This window comes from Anomaloglossus baeobatrachus, chromosome 2, assembly GCF_048569485.1.
Source record: "Anomaloglossus baeobatrachus isolate aAnoBae1 chromosome 2, aAnoBae1.hap1, whole genome shotgun sequence".
Classification (NCBI taxonomy): Eukaryota; Metazoa; Chordata; class Amphibia; order Anura; family Aromobatidae; genus Anomaloglossus; species Anomaloglossus baeobatrachus.
In genome coordinates this window covers 366,473,696-366,492,156 of record NC_134354.1, presented here as the reverse complement: position 1 = coordinate 366,492,156, position 18,461 = coordinate 366,473,696, and positions in this window count along the sequence as shown.

Sequence of the window (18,461 nt, the reverse complement as noted above, 5' to 3'; positions counted from 1 at the left end):
TTCAGCGATCATCGGATGGAATAGCGGCAGGAGACAGAGTGCAGGAGGGATCGTGGGGACCGGTAAGTGTTATGGCAATGTTTATTAACTGTATGTGTACATTTATAATGCATTTTTATGTGTTTGTGATTGCCTCCCATTATAGCCTATTGGCTCAAGTTCGGTTCGATGAACCGAACTCGAACTCCGTTCGGCGAACCGACCTCGAGCCGAACCGCGACCGGTTCGCTCATCTCTAATGTTCATTGCAGTTACCATCGTTAGTCAGCTCTTAGTCTGATGTTATACACTGTTAATAGTTCAGGTCCCACCCAGGTACTGCTTTGGGACATCCCACTGTCTGTGTCCCCCAATGAAAAGGCGAGAAAGGAAATTACATTTTTGTGTACTCACCGTAAAATTTCTTCCTTGGAGCCTTTCATTGGGGGACATAGCTCCCACCCTTGTGGTTTTGGTTGTCCTCCTATTGCTTTTACACCAAACTGAGCTAGTTTCCTGCCTAGCTAGGGTATATGCTGTGGGGGAAGGAGCTAACACTTTTTCAAATCTAGTGTCACGCCTCGCTGGAGACATCATAATATCCACTGTCTATGTCCCCCAATGAAAGGCTCCAAGGAAAACTTTTTACGGTGAGTACACAAAAATGTCATTTTTGCTCTGTTGCGTCTGTTATGGCTATAGGATCAAGGGAAGTAGGGGAAGCTCTATTTTCCATGTCACTTACATGGTCTAGTGGTAAGCTGGTGTCTTTGGATGCAAGAGCTTAGGAGTTTGAATCCAAATGGATGCTCTTGGATATTTGCTGTGTCATGGTCCAATGGGCTAGTTGACTGGTCTATGATGACATTTATCTATTTCCAATAAATGGAGAAAGTAGGCGTCGTCTGTATTTCTTTAATTTTGCTCTATGGCGTCTGTTATGACTATAGGATCAAGGGAAGTAGGGGAAGCCATGTTTCCCATGTCCCTTCCATGGTCTAGTGGAAAGCTGGTGTCCTTGGATGTGTGAGCTTGGGAGCTCAAATCCCAATGATCACTCCTGAATGTTTGTTGTGTCATGGTCTAATGGGCTAGTTGACTGGTCTATTATGTAGACTATCTGTCTCCATTGAATGGAGCGAGCAGGCTTTGTGTGTATTTCTTTAATGTTGTGTCTGTTATGGCTATAGGATCAAGGGAAGTAGGGGAAGCTGTATTTCCCATGTCCCTTCTATGGTCTAGTTGTAAGCTGTTGCCCTTGGATGTGTGAGTTTGGGAGTTTGAATCCCAATAGATGCTCCTGGGTATTTGCTGTGTCATGGTCCAATGGGCTAGTTGCCTAGTCTTTAATGACATTTATCTGTTTCCATTAAATGGAGAGAGCTGGCGTTGTGTGTATTTCTTTAATTTTGCCCTGTTGCGTCTGTTATGGCTATAGGATCAAGGGAAGAAGGAAAAGCTGTATTTTCCATGTCTCTTCCATGGTCTAGTGGTCTAGTGGTAAGCTGGTGTCCTTGGATATGTTAGCTTAGGAGTTTGAATCCCAATGGACACTCCTGGATGTTTGCTGTGTCATGGTCCAATGAGCTAGTTGACTGGTCTATGAGGACATTTATCTATTCCCAATAAATGGAGAGAGCAGGCGTCGTCTGTATTTCTTTAATTTTGCTCTATGGCATCTGTTATGGCTATAGGATCAAGGGAAGTATGGGAAGCTGTATTTCCCATGTCCCTTCCATGGTCTAGTGGTAAGCTGGTGGCCTTGGATGTGTGAGCTTGGGAGCTCGAAATCCCAATGATTACTCCTGGATGTGTGCTGTGTCATGTTCCAATGGGCTAGTTGACTGGTTTATTATGATGCCTATCTGTTTCCATTGAATGGAGCGTGCATGTTTATTTCTTTAATTTTGCCCTGTTGCGTCTGTTATGGCTATGGGATCAAGGGAAGTAGGGGAAGCTGTTGTATGTCCCTTCCATGGTCTAGTGGTAAGCTGTTGACCTTGGATGTGTGAGTTTGGGAGTTCAAATCCCAACGGATGCTGCTTGGCATTTGTTGTGTCCTGGCCCCATGGTCTAGTTGACTTGTCTATGATGGGGCTTATCTGTCTCCATTGAATGGAGAGAGCAGACGTCATGTGTATTTCTTTAATTTTGCCGTGTTGCGTCTGTTATGGCTATAGGATCAAGGGAAGTAGGGGAAGCTGTATCTTCCATGTCCCTTCCATGGTCTAGTGGTAAGCTGGTGCACTCTGATGTGTGAGCTTAGGAGTTTGAGTCCCTATGGACGCTCCTGGAGGTTTCCTGTGTCATGGTCCAATGGGCTAGTTGACTGGTCCATGATGACATTTATCTATTTCCAATAAATGGAGAGAGCAGGCGTCGTCTGTATCTCTTTAATTTTGCTCTATGGCGTCCGTTATGGCTATAGGATCAAGGGAAGTAGGGAAAGCTGTATTTTCCATGTCCCTTCCATGGTCTAGTGGTAACCTGTTGTCCTTGGATGTGTGAGTTTGGGAGTTCGTATCCCAATGGACGCTCTTTGGTATTTGCTGTGTCATGGTCCAATGGGCATGTTGACTGGTCTATGATGATGCATATCTGGCTCCATTTAATGAAGAGAGCAGGCGTCGGTTGTTTCTTTAATGTTGCGTCTGTTATGGCTATAGGATCAAGGGAACCAGGGGAAGCCATGATTTCTATGTCCCTTCCATGGTCTAGTGGTAAGCTGTTGGCCTTGGATGTGTGAGTTTGGGAGTTTGAATCCCAATGGATGCTCTTGGATATTTGCTTTGTTATGGTTCAATGGGCTAGTTGACTGGTCTATGATGACACCTATCTGTTTCCATTGAATGGAGAAAGCAGGCATCATGTGTATTTCTTTAATTTTGCCCTGTTGCATCTGTTAGGGCTATAGGATCAAGGAAAGTAGGGGAAGCCATATTTACCATGTTCCTTCCATGGGCTAGTGGTAAGCTGGTGTCCTTGGATGTGTAAGTTTGGGCATTCAAATTTCCATGGACACTCCTAGATATTTGCTGTGTCATCGTCCAATGGGCTGGTCTATTATGATGCCTATCTGTCTCCATTGAATGGAGAGAGCAGCAGTCGTCGTGAGTATTTCTTTAATTTTGCCCTGTTGCATCTGTTATGGCTATGGGATCAAGGGAAGTAGGTGAAGCTGTATTTCCCATGTCTTTTCCATGGTCTAGTGGTAGAAGAGAAAACTGTAGAAAAAAGAGCGCAATAGGGTCTTACCCCGGTAGGAAGGGGGGGTATGAAGAGGGGTGGTCAAACTCACCTATAGGGGTTGTGAAAGTCACATCTCCTATAATAGCATGTAAGTAACTCCGAGTCACGGCAGCGGTCCCCAAATCGGCAGATAACAGAGAGTTGTAGAGCAGGGTATTTCAAAGCGATGCCAATGACTACCAGATCATGAAGATTTGAAGATTAATGTAGCTTTATTTGTGCACTGGTCAACGTGTTTCGGGAGACTCTGCTCCCTTCCTCAGGATAGTCAGGCAAACATTAAATCTGCAGTAGAGCAGATGCTTATTTCTATTTAATGTTTTTTACTAATTTTTTCTTGCTATCACAGATATAGTACACAATAATTCTAATGGTACAGAGCCATTGCATCCTTAAAATAGCTCCTAGACATGCGCACACGTAACTTTCCCACGCTTTAGAACTTTCTTCACCCTTTCACTTTGGCTCATTGATGTTTTCAAACACTAGCTTCAAACCTTCTAATCGAGCATGTGCAGTGAAACTTTTTCCCACGCTCTTGAACTTGCTTCACCCCTGTACTCGGGCACAGTGATAATTTCAAACACCAGCTCTATATCACCCAACCAGGCATGCGCGATGAATCTTTTCCCACGCTCCTGACCTAGTTTAACCTCAGCGCTCAATCCGCTGTCTATTCTATTAAATTTACACTAACACGGCTTTTTAGTTGTGACAGGTTACGGTAATGATACAACACAATTTTTCCCCCCTGTTCCATGACTTTCTACACTCTTTAACAACATATAAATTTGGATATGATTTTTTATTCAAATCTAGATACATTGAAATAATAGCACTCCCTGCTGAGACAGCTTCACAAACACCTTGCCTCTCCATTTTCTATACACTTATGTTAGTGGTTCGCACTCATAGTTGATAAGGGTATTTACACATAATTCCCCCTTTCTTCTAAAGGGGTTAATAAAAAATTTCATTTTCCCGTTTTTCTCTATATTTCCTTAGTGTATCCTTGGGTGAAACCTCCCCCCCCCCTTTTTTTATCAAGAACACTATAGGGACCCTGAATGTTATATCCCCTATACGTGGTTTTCTCTTTTTTCCCTTTCACGGTGAATCACTTCCCCATTCTTTCTTCTTCTCCTATTTTTTCTGACACTTTCTGATAACCATGAATAGTGGCACAAGCAGCTGCACACTCTTCACAGGGAATCTGACATCCTTGGTTTATTAACACATGACACTATATGCGGGGTTCAAAACAAAACATGGATTACTCATAGACTGACACTTATAATTATTTTTTGGTGGTTGTACATTATCAAACACTTTCACACACACTTTTTTATTAGCAATTTTTTTATTCATTATTTTTTAATCCTTGGGATAAGTAAAGCGATGATGAGATTTTTTACTTGAAATTCTTTTAATACAATATACTATGTCATTTGGTTGCCTTAAATGTATAGATTCCCGCCGATTTTTTCTAAAAAGGGGTGGATCATGACGTCATCGCTATGGTATATAATGTTGTAAGCATCTGCTCTACTGCAGATTTAATGTTCTTTGCCTGACTGTCCTGAGGAAGGGAGCAGAGTCTCCTGAAACGCGTTGACTAGTGCACAAATAAAGCTACATTAATCTTCAAATCTTCATGATCTGGTAGTCATTGGTGCGGCTTTGAAATATCCTGCTCTACAACTCTCTGTTATCTGCCGATTTGGGGACTGCTGCCGTGACTCGGAGTTACTTACATGCTGTTATAGGAGTTGTGACTTTCACAACCCCTATAGGTGAGTTTGACCACCCCTCTTCATTCCCCCCCTTCCTACCGGGGTAAGACCCTATTGCGCTCTTTTTTCCACAGTTTTCTCTTCTGCTGGTTTGGGAACTGGTTTGACCAGCTCTTCTTTGTCTGTGGATACAGCTGCAGAGGGTCTGCAACCTAAGAATGGATTACTTCAACAATCGATTGTCCTCCAGGGAAAAACTAATCCTGCAAACAGTAGGTACCCCTGAAATACGTAACATTGATTGGGATTTGGACTTACCTAATGTCTACTCAGAGGAGGACACTGTGAACAATAAAAAACTTTTTCTACAATTGGAGGACCTTCTCAAGGAGGAACTCAGATTTGGGTTTTATGCCCGTTTTCCAACCATTTACATGGAGGAAAAATTATGCCCGAGGGGCCTAAGAATCAGACATGACTCTCCATTCCCATTGGATCCTATCTTTACAACTGAATGGGATGGGATTCTAAATAACTGTATGCAGAGTATGCTGCAATGTTTGTACAACAAAAGGACCAATATTGCCAATGAGGCGATGGCCAAAATTAAGGATGTATATAAGGAACTTAGTCATTTTGATTTGCACCCAGAATTTAAAATCGCCAATTCTGATATTAATACTAAACTGATCCAACTTGAACAAGATACAATCTTTAGGAAATCGAAAAAACTACAGAGGGACAGGCAGGATAAGGTTCCCACTAAAACTCAGGATCCCATCCGCCGGGATAGTTTTAGAGAACCCCTGAACCGCAGGCCCAGGTCCAATAGTCATGGTAATAGCTTTTTTAACAGTAAGTTTCATAAAAAAAGATCCCTGTCTTCTACCAGGAATGAAACCATAGCATCCCTTCCTGACAGCTCACATACGATCCCCAATCCATCGCTCACAAGTCGGGACCCCCTATAGATCCTGTCACAGAGGTGACATCCGAGGAAGTGTTTCATATTAAACCTGTCATTATAACCCAGAATAATAACCCTAAAAATGATGGTAATCCTAGAGATTTTGAGATGACCAGAAGACAGCTGGAAGCTCTCAGGGTCCAGATCGAGAGAATCCGCAAGGAAAGGGATCTGGACATTGAGCAAGAAGCAGATAGCATGATCCCTATGGAAATGAGTGAACCCGATAAGGACTTTATTGACCTCCTAGAATTATCAACACATGAGGAGTTTATTCCCTTACCAGAATTACAGAATAATATTAAGCCCTTAGGTGCACTATCTTCCAAAGATTCCCCTATTAAGGACCCCATAGTGAATACAATCATAATTGATAACACACAGAAAGGAAATACTTGTGTTCCTTTTTTATCTATGGCCAGAAACACTCAGAGCCAGATAACCAATTTCCTGACACCGAGAATGGGAAAAAGAAAAAAGTACCACAGAGGAAAAAGGGCTGGAGTTAGGGTCCAACAAAAAAGAGAGGAGAGGTACGCAACACTAAACAAAAATATGGGTATATTTAATCTATCTGACCATACCTTATCCAAAGGGGAGCTTAAAATCTTGAATAAAGGTTTATCTTTTTGCCCTGCCACTAGTGCTAATGAGTTTGAGACATACCTGGATATCCAAAGGTTCATCATAAAACTTACATTAACCAGACACTTTCAGGTACACAAGTTTAATCCTACACACAGCACTGAAGGGCTGGATGATTTTTATCATACAGATCTCAAGCTTAAGTCCAACTTCTACCCGTTACAAAGTAAAGGTCACCACCTAAAGACCTTTAGTGACTTAGTGTTGGAGGACCTAAAAAAATTATCCTGTTACAGAACCTCGGTTAAAGCCAATCTAACCATCGAGGAGAGGAAAGCCCTTCTCTCACTAAAGAATAACCCCAATCTGGTGATTAGGAATGCGGATAAAGGGGGGGGATCGTGATACAGAACAAAGACACGTATATAAAGGAAGCCTTGAGAAACCTTTCAAATCCACTGCACTATGAAGTAGTGGACATAAGCTGGGTTTACACACTGCAACATCGCAAAGGACATCGCTGTAACGTCACCGGTTTGGTGACGCAATAGCGACCTCCCTAAGTCTCTGCTAAGTCTCTGGTGAGCGTTCAAACAGGCAAACCTGGCCAACAACGCAACAGCGATCCGGACCTGCAGAGCGACCTAGCTGGTTGTTGGGGATGTTGATAAGCAGCCTTTTGAAAGGGAAGTTGCTAACAAAGTCGCTGCAAAGTCTTCACACACTGAAACTTCATGCTGCACAGCGGGAAACAAAGGACCTAGGAATGGTCCTGAACGATTTGTAACGATTACAACTTCACAGCAGGGGCCGGGTCGCTGATAGGTTTCACACACTGCAACATCGCAAACAACATCGCTATTGCGTCACAAAACCGGTGACGTTACAGCAATGTCGTTTGAGATGTTGCAGTGTGTAAACCCAGCTATAGCCTACTATAATCAAGCGGTTATAGATTACTATGCCTGATAAATAAAGCAGGTTCACTAGGCATATTGAGTAAAGAGGAGATTAAATTTCTCAACATTAAGAATCCTAAAATGGCCTTCTACTACCATCTGCCCAAAATTCATAAGGATCTTGAAAATCCTTCCGGGAGACCCATCATATCTGGGATTGATTCCTTGACTGTCAATCTGGCTGCCTACATAGACCAGATTATGCGGGTACATGTTACCAACCTGAGAAGTTATCTTCGTGATTCTACAGTTCTTATTAATACAATCAAGAATATTAAGTGGAAGGACTCCTTTGTGTTTATATCTCTTGATATATCAGCCCTATACACAAATATTTCCCATGAATTAGGGTTAGAGTGCTTCAGATAATTTTTGTTGGCGGATGATCGATTGCCTGAGGCACAAAAAGAATTCCTCTTCGAAGGAATGAAATTCATATTGTCTAACAACTACTTCACATTCCAAGATAAATTATACCATCAGTGCTGTGGAACTGCAATGGGGTCTAAGGTCGCACCTACGTTCGCAAACCTATTTATGGGTATGTTTGAGTTACAGTATATCTTTAACTCTGAACTCTTCAAATATGTGATTGTATATAGAAGATATATTGATGACCTGTTTGTAATTTGGGATAATTCAGAGGGAAATGTTAATGATTTTCTGGGACAGATAAATAGCAACAATTGGGGCCTCACCTTTTCCCCTAATGTTAAAAAGGACATGATTGACTTTTTAGATCTCACGATTACACATGAAAAAGGAGTAATTCACACCAAAACCTTTTTTAAAAAAGGTAGATAGCAATAGGTACATCCATTTTTCAAGTAACCACTATAACAAATGGCTGAAAAATGTCCCTAAAAATCAGTTCCAGAGAATTCGTAGAAATTGTACACTAGATGTAGATTTCACTTCACAAGCAAACATCCTGAAGGAAAGATTTCTAGAGAAAAATTATCCCCTCTCATTAATTAAAAAAGTGTATAATGCTAACAGAAATATAACACAAATGGTACAAATGATACAGCATAACAAGGATCAGGTCAAGGAAACAAAGCATAATTTTTCCTCCAATCTTCTGATTACCTATAGTAATGATGGTGAATTAATTAAAGACATCATTCGCAAGCATTGGGGAATTCTTCTCAATGACCCCTTTTTGAAGGGTGCTATACCGGAGGTACCAGGAGTCACCTACCGTAGGGCTTTAACTCTGAAAAACCAATTGGCCCCCAGTCGTTTGAGAGATAAAAAAACCCACTGAGCCCGCAAAGAATACCATTGGAGCTTTCAAATGCTTTACAAAAAATTGTTTGTGCTGTAAGTCCATTCAGCACAAAAGGTTAAATTTCAGTTCAGCAACAGGGGGAGATATTTTTCCCATTAAAGCACACCTGACTTGTCAGTCTGATTTCGAGATTTATTTGATTGAGTGTGAATGCAACAAACAGTATATTGGGAGAACGACCCAGGCCCTACACAATAGGGTTAACTCCCATAGGCACAACATCAAAATAGGGTTTATGTTACATGGTCTGTCGAGACATGTGACTGTATGCCATAATGGGAATTCAAAACTTAGAATCACCCCTATTGAACGATTATCCCCTCTTTCTCATAATCGTACTGAATTACTTAAGAGAAAAGAAACATATTGGTTCTATATACTCAATACGCTAAAACCTTTTGGTCTGAATGAAGTGACGGATTTGTTTTATTAGGTCAGTAATATACTCTAAATGAGGTCACTATTTGTATGGATATATTACCTCGTTAATATTATTATTATTATTATTTTTATTATGGTTTTTATCTGTTTTATTCATACATATATGTGTTGTTTTTTAACATATGTTTATTGCCATTAGGATGACTAATTTTCAATAATTATTACCATATGTATTTATATTTTAGATATTTTTATATGCACTTTTTATTGGTCAGATAACGCGAATTTTAATCTCAAATGTTTACATCATCACTGTTTTTACCTTCATGTATGTATTTTTATTTTTTATTTCTATTTAATATTTTTTACTAATTTTTTCTTGCTATCACAGATATAATACACAATAATTCTAATGGTACAGAGCCATTGCACCTTAAAATAGCTCCTAGACATGCGCACATGTAACTTTCCCATGCTTTTGAACTTTCTTCACCCTTTCACTTTGGCTCATTGATGTTTGAAAACACTAGCTTCATACCTTCTAATCGAGCATGCACGGTGAAACTTTTTCCCACGCTCGTGAACTTGCTTCACCCCTGTACTTGGGCACAGTGATAATTTCAAACACCAGCTCTATATCGCCCAACCAGGCATACGTGGTAAATCTTTTCCCACGCTCCTGACCTACTTTAACCTCAGCGCTCAACCTGCTGTCTATTCTATTAAATTTACACTAACACGGCTTTTTAGTTGTGACAGGTTACGGTAATGATACAACACAATTTTTTCTCCCCTGTTCCATGACTTTCTACACTCTTTAAACAACATATAAACTTGGATATGATTTTTTATTAAAATCTAGACACATTGAAATAATAGCACACCCTGCTGAGACAGCTTCACAAACACCTTGCCTCTCCAAATTCTATACACTTATGTTAGTGGTTCGCACTCATAGTTGATAAGGGTATTTACACATAATTCCCCCTTTGTTCTAAAGGGGTTAATAATAAATTTCATTTTCCCGTTTTTCTGTTTATTTCCTAGACTGACACGACACTTATAATTATTTTTTGGTGGTTGTACATTATCAAACACTTTCACACACACTTTTTTATTAGCAATTTTTTTATTCATTATTTTTTAATCCTTGGGATAAGTAAAGCGATGATGAGATTTTTTACTTGAAATTCTGTTAATACAATATACTACGTCATTTGGTTGCCTTAAATGTATAGATTCCCGCTGATTTTTTTCTAAAAAGGGGTGGATCATGACGTCATCGCTATGGTATATAATGTTGTAAGCATCTGCTCTACTGCAGATTTAATGTTCTTTGCCTGACTGTCCTGAGGAAGGGAGCAGAGTCTCCCGAAACGGGTTGACCAGTGCACAAATAAAGCTACATTAATCTTCAAATCTTCATAATCTGGTAGTCATTGGTGCGGCTTTGAAATACCCAGCTCTACAACTCTCTGTTATATGGTCTAGTGGTAAGCTGGTGTCCATGGATGTGTAAGCTTAGGAGTTTTAATCCCAATGGACGCTCCTGTTTTTTTTTTCTGTGTAATGGTCCAATGGGCCAGTTGACTGGTCTATGATGATATTTATCTATTTCCAATGAATGGAGAGAGCAAGCGTCGTCTGTATTTCTTTAATTTTGCCCTGTTGCGTCTGTTATGGCTATAGAATCAAGGGAAGTAGGGGAAGCCATATTTCCCATGTCCATTCCATGGTCTAGTGGTAAGCTGGTGGCCTTGGATGTGTGAGTTTGGGAGTTTGAATCCCAATGGACGCTCCTGGATATTTGCTGTGTCATGGTCCAATGGGCTAGTTGACTGATCTATGATGACATTTATCTATTTCCAATGAATGGAGAGAGCAGGCGTCGTCTGTATTTCCTTAATTTTGCCCTGTTGCGTCTGTTATGGCTATAGGATCAAGGGAAGTAGGGGAAGCCACATTTCCCATGTTCCTTACATGGTCTAGTGGTAAGCTGTTGGACTTGGATGTGTGAGTTTGGGAGTTCAAATCCCAATGGACGCTCCTTGGTATTTTCTGTGTCAAGGTCCTATGGGCTAGTTGACTGGTCTATTATGACACCTATCTGTCTCCATTGAATGGAACGAGCAGGCATCATGTGTATTCCTTTCATTTTGCCCTGTTGCGTCTGTTATGGCTATAGGATCAAGGGAAGTAGGGAAAGCTGTATTTCCCATGTCCCTTCCATGGTCTAGTGGTAACCTTGTGTGGCAGGAGATTCTGAATACAGGAGAAGATATCATCTGCCTCTGCCTACAATAAGTTAAACTGCCTGACTCCAATGATCCCAAATTCACACAAAAAGATTTTTGTAATGAGTTCAGCTCCCTTATTAAACTGAAAAAAGCAGGCGTTATGACTTTTATTAAAAACACAATCACATTTTAACTCATTCAAGCAAAAAAAAGATGATATGGGACAGTTTCATATTCTTGCCTGTAAAGTCAATAACTACTTATGCACTATTGTTAATATTTATGACCCTAATACTGGACAAATGAATTAAAATGAAAAAAATAGCTGAAACAAGTAGATAAAATAAAAATTGGCGACCTACTAATGATGGGAGATTAAATTTGGTACCAAATTGGGATCTAGATTCGATAGCACACTCGCACTATAAAAAACAAACCCTTCACAATTGGCTGCTAAGACATGAACTCCTAGATACATATCATCTTAACACCACATCCCGTGAGTTCTCATACTACTCAGAAATTTAGAAAAACTTATTCCTGCATTGACCACATCTTTACTACTTCCCAATCAATTTACAAATTTAAGTGAGTGGTCCAAAAATGATTTATTTAATATTGTTACTTTTTTGTAACAATATTGAATAAATCATTTTCGGACCTCTCACTTATGTTAGGAGAAATACAACTAAATTACAATGCCCAGAAAAGTATGCTCTGGAAATGTAGTCCAGCAATAATTTATAACCCCTTATATAAGCCTCAGATAGAAAACATTATCAAATTATATTTTAAAGAGAATAACAATGAAGATATATGTCCTATAACGGTCTGGTCAGCACACAAGGCAGTACTCAGAGGGGAACTAATAAAAATGTCATCATTCCATAAAAATGAAAGAAAAAGGAAAATTGAAGATTTGCAAAAATTAATATACGATAAAGTAAAAATCCAACAAGAAAGTCCCACTCTACCATCAACTTACATAAAGAGTTATTAGATCTAAGAATTAAATTAAAAGCCAAACTATTTGATGAATATGAAAGTCATTTACATTTTTCAAAGATGATAAATTACAATATTAATAAGCCAACAAGAGTAATGGCAAGAAAAGTCAAAGCAGAAAGAGTAAAAAAGAGAATAGTAGCCATTAAAAACCCAAACAGAGTGCTGGTACATCATACGAAGGAAATTGCGGATGCATTTGCGGAGTACTACTCCAGACTGTATAACTTAAAAAATTATTCCTCTACTGCCCAGTCAACCCCTAAACAAATTAATGAATTTCTAGCTCGGATCAACCTCCCTATATTAGAACCTGAACAATTACTATCCCTCAATGCCCCCTTTAGTGAACCAGAAATCCTTACCACAATTTCATCCCTAAAATTAAGAAAGGCCCCAGGACCTGACAGACTCACAAATGATTATTGTAAAGCTTTTTCCTCCCTTCTAGCCCCCCACCTAACTAATGTTCTCAATAAAGCCTCCCTGTCGGGTACATTTCCACCCGAGATGTTAGGAGCAACTATCACACTAATACCAAAAACTGGAGACAGCAATAAATCTGTTGGCAACTATAGGCCTACCTCTTTAATAAACACCGACATTAAAATCTATTAAAAAATGATTGCAGACAGCCTCAAAAACTTCCTCTCAGGTGTGATAAATAAAGATCAGCTTGGTTTTGTGGAAGGACGGCAAACCACTGATTGTACGAGGAGGACAATCAACCTCGTACATCAGATGGAAAACAATAAAATACCATCCTTACTGCTGGTGCTAGATGCAGTAAAAGCATTTGATCGCATAAACTGGCAGTATCTGAAGGAGACTCTGTCAAAATTTGGCCAGATGGGAGTTTTATACAAAGAGTTATAGCACTATACTCTAAACCATCTGCTAGAGTATACAGTCATATGAAAAAGTTTGGGCACCCCTATTAATGTTAACCTTTTTTCTTCATAACAATTTGGGTTTTTGCAACAGCTATTTCAGTTTCATATATCTAATAACTGATGGACTCAGTAATATTTCTAGATTGAAATGAGGTTTATTGTAGTAACAGAAAATGTGCAATCCACATTTAAACAAAATTTGACTGGTGCAAAAGTATGGGCACCTCAACATAAAAGTGACATTAATATTTTGTAGATCCTCCTTTTGCAAAAAAAACAGCCTCTAGTCACTTCCTGTAGCTTTTAATGAGTTCCTGGATCCTGGATAAAGGTATATTTGACCATTCCTGTTTACAAAACAATTCCAGTTCAGTTAAGTTTGATGGTCGCCGAGCATGGACAGCCCGCTTCAAATCATCCCACAGATGTTCAATGATATTCAGGTCTGGGGACTGGAATAGCCATTCCAGAACATTGTAATTGTTCCTCTGCATGAATGCGTGAGTAGATTTGGAGCGGTGTTTTGGATCATTGTCTTGCTGAAATATCCATCCCCTGCGTAACTTCAACTTCGTCACTGATTCTTGCACATTATTGTCAAAAATCTGCTGATACTGAGTTGAATCCATGCAACCTTCAACTTTAACAAGATTCCCGGTGCCGGCATTGGCCACACAGCCCCAAAGCATGATGGAACCTCCACCAAATTTTACTGTGAGTAGCAAGTGTTTTTCTTGGAATCTTAAAAAGATGTGGAAACCACACAATGGAGTAGATGCTATCCAAATAATTTTATTAAATAATCACAAACAGATTAAAAGAAGTGCACACATGCATGCACACTCCTAATCCTGGTAACACACAAGTAGGAGACATAGAAGACCTCACAACGTGGGGACCAGGGCCAAAAGATAGATATAACAGCCTGTGTCTGGGAGATCATAAGGCAGAATATCGCCTTTCATATCACACATATATTATTCCCAGGTACGGTTGGTAAATCCCCCCACCTATTTCCCTAAACACACGTTCGGGTGTACATAGCGGGGTCTCCTAACATACTCAAATGAGCCAGGAGAGACAGTGTCATACAAAAGTACATACCGGAGTTTAAGGTAGGAAGGGAGCCGGTCCAAGGTCCACACCCGACGCGCGTTTCGGGTACCTTTTTCAAGGGCACCGCACGCTGTCATGGATCCCTTTCCCTCGCCTTTAAATACCCAGTACTCCCCAGCTGTTGTCGATCTGACCGCCCGTCACGCGCACGCGTACATCGCGCCTCGGGGATATCGGCACACAGGCCGGCGGCAAGCGGTGACATTCCGCGCATGCGTCGGAGAAAGATTCTCCCATGACGTCATTAGCACATGCGCGGAATCACCTTAGATGCCGCCGGGTGTATGCACCCGGAGTTCGCGTCTGGACGGCGCGCAGGGTAGGTCATAGGTGGACACATAAAGCGGGCTCACAAGGGTTTGTCTACATACAGTATTCATGTGATATAAATTCATGATAATTTAATTTAATATAATGACATATTACATCCATGTAGACAAATATAACCTACAGAAAACAATAAACATTTAATTGCATAATCAGATCGTATGTCTGATTAGCGTCCAACCAATCAGGTCCAACCATTAGGTAAAACCTCCCATATATTATATCCACCCATATCATTAGGTCTAGGTGGCTGGACCATATCACAGACACATATGTTCAACTGGTAGATGGTAGATATAAATAGCATTAGTGGACCCATATAGTATAAAAAGAAGACATAAATATATATCAAAAAGAAATTGTTTTCTTTAGTTGTTCCTCATGAATCAGCCATGGGGTATTTCATAACATCTTTGTTCGTATTTCCGAATTCATGGATATCCTATAACCTGGAGGGCTTAGAAGGGGAGAGGGAGACAGGAAATCCAAACACTCCTCAGATGGAATAAAGTTACTGGAATAAAACAACATGCAATTAAAAAGCAGCACAATCACAGGTAAATTTTACAACAGAATCGTCCACGGGACAAAAACCCAGGAAACCTTACTAACAGGTTGAAATTTTGAAATTTTCAAATATTAAGGAATGGAGCAAAGCTTAATTGTTCATTTAAGCCTGCAGGGGCCAGGGTCCCCAAAGAGAAAATCCATCTACATTCGAGCCTTGAGAGGGCCATTTTAAGATTGCCCCCACGGATCCCACCGCTGACAAGGTCAATCCCCACCACTTTTAGTCCAGTAGGATCACAGTTGTGATGGACTTTAAAGTGTCTGGGGAGAGTCCTGAGCAGCGATAGGTCCGTCACAGTTGGTGCCTTAAGAATGTTGCGAACGTGTTCACGTATGTGAACACGTAATTGTCTAGTGGTCAGGCCTACGTACACCATATCACAGGGGCACCTGGCATAATAGATTACGTATACACTACTGCACGAGATATACTTCTTGATGCAGAAGCGTCGTTTTCCATCAGCCGAAAAAATCTCCTTGCCCCTAATGATATTGCCTGTCAACACGTTCGCGACATTCTTAAGGCACTTTGGACTAAAAGTGGTGGGGATTGACCTTGTCAGCGGTGGGATCCATGGGGGCAATCTTAAAATGGGTTTTTGTCCTGTGGACGATTCTGTTCAGGCGATATTCTGCCTTATGATCTCCCAGACACAGGCTGTTATATCTATCTTTTGGCCCTGGTGCCCACGTTGTGAGGTCTTCTATGTCTGCTACTTGTTTGTTACCAGGATTAGGAGTGTGCATGCAAGTGTGCACTTCTTTTAATCTGTTTGTGATTATTTAATAAAATTATTTGGATAGCATCTACTCCATTGTGTGGTTTCCACATCTTTTTAAGAGCTTAAACAGGAGTTTTCCTTTTATGAAAAATCCAATATTATGGGGATTATTATGGTCAGTGGATATCTGCTAACATGATTGGATATAGTGATATGAACCCCCTTCTGTGTATGAAAATTGTTTCAACTGCTTTTCTTGGAATGCTGTGTTTTTTTTGCCTCCATGCATAACGCCTTTTTGTATGACCAAACAACTCAATCTTTGTTTCATCAGTCCACAGGACCTTCTTCCAAAATGTAACTGGCTTGTCCAAATGTGCTTTTGCATACCTCAGGCGACTCTGTTTGTGGCGTGCTTCAGAAACGGCTTCTTTCGCATCACTCTCCCATACAGCTTCTCCTTGTGCAAAGTGCGCTGTATTGTTGAGCGATGCACATTGACACCATCTGCAGCAAGATGATGCTGCAGGTCTTTGGAGGTGGTCTGTGGATTGTCCTTGGCTGTTCTCACCATTCTTCTTCTCTGCCTTTCTGATATTTTTCTTGGCCAGCCACTTCTGGGCATAACAAGAACTGTACCTGTGTTCTTCCATTTCCTTACTATGGTCCTCACAGTGGAAACTGACAGTTTAAATCTCTGAGGCAACTTTTTGTATCTTTCCCCTGAACAACTATGTTGAATAATTTTTGTTTTCAGATCATTTGAGAGTTGTTTTGAGGAGCCCATGATGCCACTCTTCATAGGAGATTCAAATAGGAGAACAACTTGCAAGTGGCCACCTTAAATACCTTTTCTCATGATTGGATACACCTGCCTATGAAGTTCAAAGCTCAATGAGGTTACAAAACCAATTTAGTTCTTTAGTAAGTCAGTAAAAAGTAGTTAGTAGTGTTCAAATCAACAAAAAGATAAGGGTGCCCATACTTTTGCACCAGTCAAATTTTGTTTTAATGCGGATTGCACATTTTCTGTTAGTACAATAAACCTCATTTCAATCCAGAAATATTACTCAGTCCATCAGTTATTAGATATATGAAACAGAAATAGCTGTTGCAAAAACCCAAATTGTTCTAAAGAAAAAAGGTTAACATTAATAGGGGTGCCCAAACTTTTTCATATGACTGTATGTCAATAATCATTTGTACGTATCCTTTGACATTACCAATGGTACTCGACAGGGATGCCTCCTCTCCCCTTTATTATTTATACTAGCTGTAGTACCCGGGCCTTGCCCGGGATAGTAACTGTCTCTCTCCCAGTCTCTGTATGTGTGTCGCTGTCTGTCTGTCTCTCTGTCTGTCTCTTTCCTTGTCTGTCTGTGTCTATGTCTGTGTCTGTCTGTTTCTATCTCTCTGTATTTATATCAGTCTATCTGTCTACATCTCTGTGTCTATCTATCTCTATCTCTGTGTCTGTCTCTATGTGTGTGTGTCTGTCTGTCTCTTTCCCCGTCTGTCTCTTTGCCCGTCTATTTCTTTCCCTATCTGTCTCTTTTCCCGTCTGACTTTTTGCCCATCTGTCTCTTTGCCCGTCTTTCTCTTTCCCGCTCTGTCTCTTTCCCGCTCTGTCTCTTTCCCGCTCTGTCTCTTTCCCGCTCTGTCTCTTTCCAGCTCTGTCTCTTTCCAGCTCTGTCTCTTTGACCATCTGTCTCTTTGACCGTCTGTCTCTTTCCAGGGCTGTTTCTTCCTAGGTCTGTCTCTTTGCCTGTCTGTCTCTTTGCCCATCTGTCTCTTTGCCCGTCTGTCTCTTTCCAGGGCTGTCTCTTTCCCCGTTTGTCTCTTTCCCCGTTTGTCTCTTTCCCCGTCTGTCTCTTTGCTCGTCTGTCTCTTTGCCCGTCTGTCTCTTTTCCCGTCTGTCTCTTTGCTCGTCTGTCTCTTTCCCAGTCTGTCTCTTTGCCCAGCTGTCTCTTTGTTCGGCTGTCTCTTTGCCCGTCTGTTTCTTTCCAGGTCTGTCCCTTTCCAGGGCTGTCCCTTTCCAGGGCTGTCTCTTTCCAGGGCTGTCTCTTTGCCCAGTTATCTTTTTGCCCAGCTGTCTCTTTGTTCGGCTGTCTCTTTGTCCGGCTGTCTCTTTGTCCGGCTGTCTCTTTGCCAGGCTGTCTCTTGCCCCGTCTGTCTCTTTCCCCATCTGTCTCTTTCCAGGGCTGTCTCTTTGCCCGTCTGTCTCTTTGTCCGTCTGTCTCTTTGCCCGTCTGTCTCTTTCCAGCTCTGTCTCTTTCCAGCTCTGTCTCTTTGACCGTCTATCTCTTTGACCGTCTGTCTCTTTCCAGGGCTGTCTCTTTCTAGGTCTGTCTCTTTGCCCGTCTGTCTCTTTGCCCATCTGTCTCTTTCCAGGCCTGTCTCTTTCCCCATCTGTCTCTTTCCAGGTCTGTCTCTTTCCAGGGCTGTCT